The sequence below is a fragment of the Arachis ipaensis genome, chromosome B9, assembly GCF_059453495.1.
Source record: "Arachis ipaensis isolate K30076 ecotype BB chromosome B9, ASM5945349v1, whole genome shotgun sequence".
Lineage (NCBI taxonomy): Eukaryota > Viridiplantae > Streptophyta > Magnoliopsida > Fabales > Fabaceae > Arachis > Arachis ipaensis.
The window spans coordinates 130,935,251-130,940,839 of NC_142444.1; the positions used below are offsets into that span (position 1 = coordinate 130,935,251).

Below are 5,589 nucleotides of genomic sequence, written 5' to 3' on the forward strand. Positions count from 1 at the left end.
TACATTGCCCCCCTCCATTCTCCATCATTCCAATCCACAACCTTTCCCCCCCATACCCCTTTTGCATCTCTCTCGAGGTACTATACTAGGCTCCCCTCTTACTCTACTTCTCTCTTTTGCTTCTTAGTCAGTTAATTTCATTCTCTTCTAGGTAGTTTTTTCTTCCCCCCCTCTTTTGAGCCCCTCATTTCTTTGGGGTGTGTTTTTAGCTCCTTTTCCATTTAACTCTTCATGGGCACTTGGGTCATAACTTCTCTTGCATTGATGGATGAGATGTGTTGCATAGTTTTCTTATAACCACTGTGCATTGTAGTGATTAATGTTGGTTTGTGGACTGTTACATTGCTTCCCCCCATCTATTTACATACTACTAAAGGATGCACCCCAAGTGTTTGAAGAAATGCATACATGACACTTTTTAACTCATTATGACTCATTGCTTCTTAACTAGTCACTTTTGGGTGCACCTTCATATTCTACAATCCACCCACTCACCATTTCATAAACTGCTTCCCACTTTTGGTATTTGAGGGTGTATGCTTTTCATGCCTTCTCCGTGCATGCCTACACTACCCCTATACCACATGCCAATGATTTGCCTTGCTCATCACATGTTATCTTCGTTACATGTTGCAGCTGTCATGTAATAAGGATACCCATATTCTTAAGGCACAATTTCTCATTTGCATAATCATATTCAATTACGCTTCTTTGGGTTTGATGTTATCTCCTTTCCTTACTATCACAGGATGGTCATCAAAAAGAGCAACGGGAAGGCCCCGAAGAAGCCAGCATCCAATAGCGCATGCCAGGAACTAACGGCCAAGCCACTCCTAAAGAAGGCTAAGGGCCCCGTTGATGTTCTAGAGAAGGACAACCCTCCGAAGAATCCGAACAAGTTCCCTAACCGCTACTGCGAACTTGTTTACTCAAGGATGATTGAAAGAAATTATCACCCGGAGCCCCTTCTGGTCCTACCGGCTCACCTCACTCCGATAGTGATGCCACACATTGACCGGAGGCAATGGAGGTTCCTCTTGAGGCAACCCAAGGAGGTCAACTTATCGTGGGTGGTGGAATTCTACACCAATTACCACTCACCCCTTCTCACATCAATCTTTGTGCGCCGGAAGCAAGTGTCAATCACAGTGGAAGACATCCAAGGAGTCCTTGGGATTGGGCCGTTAGCAGATGGATATGATGCCTATCAAGAAGTCTTGACAACATGCGCCGACCGTGAGTTCGATTGGAACGCCGTCCTCCGCGTAATTGCTTCACCCGAAGCATGTTGGATTCGGGGGACCATAAAGCGAAGACCAAAAGGTTTAGATGCACGCTACCTCACTCAAGAAGCCACGACATGGGCCCAAATACTAGCCCACTACGTTCTCCCAAGCACTCATGGGTCATCCATTACCGCCGAGCTTGCCTTATTGATATGGTGCATCTTAACCGAGAAACCGATCGACATTTCGCATGCCATTCGCCAATCCATGGGGCGCATTTATGCCAAGGGAAATCTACCATTCCCCACTATGGTGACCGAATTAGTGGCGGCAGCCGGCGTCCACCGAGAGACTAAGGATAGGAGGACCTCAATCCCGGTCGAGGGTGATATTATTCCGACCAAGAGGTGCCTCAAGCCTCCGGAAGTCACCAAGGACATTGGACTACCCACTCCTACTCGCAACACCACTACATCCTCCACGCCACAAAAATCAGCCACCCAACGCCTTGAAGACCTTCACAAGAAGTTGGACCGTTATGAGAGGCGTAACCAACGCCGATATGCTCACGTGAAGAAACTTCTGAGCATTGTCACCCCACCTATGGAGGAACCAGATATCTCCACATCTACCGCAACCTCAAACGGAAGCAGCGATGACAACGGAGATGATGGACACTCGGGGGTCGGCCATTGCCAACCATTGCGCATCACCTCTAGCACGGAGGACCGTGCTAAGTTTTAAGTGTGGGGAGGTCGGCCGACCGATCTCCGTAGGTAACACCCAAATAAATTTTCGTTTTCTAAACTCCTTTGTAGTAGGATAGGTTGCATGATTAGGTTTTTCATGATATCATTTGCATGATAAGTTTACTTGGTTGGAACAATGAAACTCTCTCTTAGGAAACTAATACTTTGGGGCAACCTTGACATTGCCAATTTTGAATATCTTGATGCCAAACTTGCTTGAAGAACTGTATTTTGGAACATGAATTTTGAGTTAAGAACACAAGCTAGTGAGCTTTGAGCCTTGTTTTGTGGCTACATCGTATAGTCACTTATTTTTCTTCTTGTGTGCAATTGTTTCCTCTCTATGAGTGTAATCCTTGCTTTGTTTGAGTCTATATGTCCATTATTCCGTGTATTCATACATTTATATGATTGAGGCCATCATTTCATTAGCCCACCTACCAGATAGCCTTACCCTCTATCTTCCCTTGTTAGCCAAAATTGAGCCTACGCTTAACCTACTTGTTCTTTAAATTAGCACATTACAAGCCTAAAGCGAAAAACCATAATTGTTCTCATTTGGATCTTTGATTAGCTTAGGCTAGTGTGTGTGTGAGTAGCATTCAAGTGTGGGAACCTTGGGACATTGGGGGAATACAAGGGGTAGTTTTTGGGAAGTAGGTACATACTCATGTATTGGTCAGATGTAAAACCTTATGCATTGATGCTCTTGTAGATAGAAAAAAAAATTCAAAAAAAAAACAACAAATGAAGAAGAAAATAGAAGAGATAATATGAAAAAAAAATAGAAATAAGAAAAAAAAAGAGAAGAAGGGAAAGAAAAAAAAAAGAAATAAAAAGGGGACAAAATGCCCTAAAGCAAAGTGCAACTTAATAAGATCAATGCATAAGTATTGTGAAATGAAAAAAAAAGGAAAATACATGAGTATGTGAAAAAGTGAAGAATGGGTAGTTAGAATATAACTCAATTGTATAGGATGTCATAGGTTAGGTGGAAAGCTTAAAGCTTATCAAAGATTCAAATTTCAAGCTCACTTAACCATATATGCATCCTACCTTAACCCTAGCCCCATTACAACCAAAGAAAAGACTTCATGATAGATGTATGCATGCAGGAAATGTATGTTGATTGATTAGATGAGGAACAAATCTTGGAAAGCATGATTAGGAGGAAATTGAGAGAATCAACCCTAGACACTCGAGCGAATAGAGTGTAAACACTTCCGGTGAGGGTTCGATGGCTCTAATTCATGATTCCCGGCTCTCACGAGCATGCTTCATGCAAAATTGCATATATTGCACTTGATGCTCAAAAATTGGTGAATCCCATATATTGACCGCCACCGTGCCCTATATGCTTGCATATATCTTAGGGAGGTTGATTTGTTCCTAACCAAGTAGATGGTAGCACTAGTCGTAGTTGCATTCACGTAAGTAGGCTGCACCTCAGGAGTCTTATGCCTTTATGATCCTTCGGTCTTTTGCGTTTCTCTTGCATTTCTCTAAGCATGAGGACATGCTAGAATCTAAGTGTGGGGAGGTTGATAAACCCCATTTTGAGGGTTTATCTTGTATCGATTGCAGGGGTTTTATCAATGATTCCACATGCTTTTCATATGAAAATACAAGACTTTATGTTCCTTTCCTAACTTTTGCCTCATGGATGAAAACATGCTTATTTTGCACTAAACTAGATACATTTCTAATCCTCTCTTGGTGCCATTCGATGCCGTGACATGTGTGTTAAGTGGTTTCAGAATATAGGGCAGGGATGAACCGGAAGAGGGAAGGAGAATGGGCGCGAAGGAAAGGAGCATGAGAAATTGAGCTTTGGAAACTTCAGCAAGGGCGCGCGCGCGTACTTGGTGCGCCCGCGTGGATTGCGCAGCTAGGAGTCAAAGCCAGAAGCCAAGCCACGAGCCGGCTTGTGTAGCGGCTAGGCCACAACCCCCATGGGCGCGCACGCGTACGCTGCGCCTCCGCTCACATTGCAAGATGCCCCAGTGGCGCGCACGCATGCTTTGAGCGTGCACGCCGATGCTCGAACATGATTTTTTTAGAAGTCACGTGACCTAGGCGTGGAGACAGTTGGAGATCTCATCTTGGGGGAAGTGCCTTGACAGGAAGAGCTTATGAAGACCAAGGGTTGAAGGGTTAAGGACTTTTGGCTCATTTTTAGATAGTTCTAGATTTTTTTAGCTATTGTTAGTTACACTCTTGGGTAGAGAGAGAGAGGGAGATTCTAAGCTCTCATGAGGGTTCATCTTCATCCATTTTTCTGAATTTTCCATCACACTTTGGTGAGATCCATTGCAATTCTCAATTTACTTGTTCATGTTATAGATCTTCTTCTCCAATTTCAATTAGTGCTTGTAATTGCTCCATCCTCATAGATCCTAGATTCAACTTTGTAGTTTTGGATTTTCTTCAATTTCTTGAGAAGTTCATTTCCATTGTTGTTCTTTGTTAATTGTTGTTAGTTCCTTGTGTTGAAGCACTTTCAATTCCACTTCCTTCTCATTTTTACTATGCCTTTTATCCTTGCTCATCAATTGTTTGATAAAATGCCAACATTAGTTATGGAGTAAAAGTTTCTTACTTGGCATAGGGTTTGGGTCATTAGAAAGAGTTGAATAGTTTATGTCAATTGTTGATTTGGAATTAGAAATTGCTAATTGACTTGGAGTGCACTAAAGCTAGATTTCTCTAAGGTGAAAACTAGGACTTGTGACTCAAGTTAGTTATTCTCATTTGACTTTCCTTTATACCTAGGGGTTGACTAAATGAAGCAAGGCCTAATTGTTGTCATCATTGAAGGGACTATAAGGATAGAATTTATAATGCCAACCCTAGGCCAAGGCTTCTAAAAATTGATTGCTTGTTTGTCATTGATTTTGCTAAACCTTCAAAAGAACCACAACAAGGCTTCCTAATCAATAAGATGCATGCTCTAGCAATTCCAAGGGAGGACGAGGGAGGACGACTCGGGGGACTAATACTCTCGGTTATAGATTGTAGGATTATTTGATGCGAAGTTTGAATGTTGATTAGACTATACTCACGATTATATCCATTATTGAATTCTATATCGGCATAACAAATTTCGTTTATCAGCAGCCGAAAATAATAATAATGCAAGGAGGATGCTTGGTGGCTTTACTGCACCTAATTTCAATTTACATGGAAGAAGCATCTCCATCCCCACCATTGGAGCGAACAATTTTGAGCTGAAACCTCAATTAGTTTCTCTGATGCAGCAGAACTACAAGTTCCATGGACTTCCATCTGAAGATCCTTTTTAGTTCTTAACTAAATTTTTGCAGATCTGTGATACTGTTAAGACTAATGGAGTAGATCCTGAAGTCTACAGGCTCATGCTTTTCCCTTTTGCTGTAAGAGACAGAGCTAGAGTGTGGTTGGACTCTCAATCCAAAGATAGCCTGAACTCTTGGGATAAGCTGGTCACGGCTTTCTTAGCCAAGTTCTTTCCTCCTCAAAATCTGAGCAAGCTTAGAGTGGATGTTCAAACCTTCAGACAGAAAGAAGGTGAATCCCTCTATGAAGCTTGGGAGAGATACAAGCAACTGACCAAAAAGTGTCCTTCTGACATGCTT

The 5,589-nt window shown here is 42.4% G+C and overlaps 1 non-coding gene across 1 annotated transcript; it reads right to left on the reverse strand.

The window, feature by feature from the left end:
• Positions 1-5,481: 5,481 nt before the first annotated feature.
• Positions 5,482-5,589, reverse strand: LOC148546333 (small nucleolar RNA R71). The gene has a single exon (XR_015900650.1). It is a non-coding gene; the product is annotated as a small nucleolar RNA R71 (small nucleolar RNA).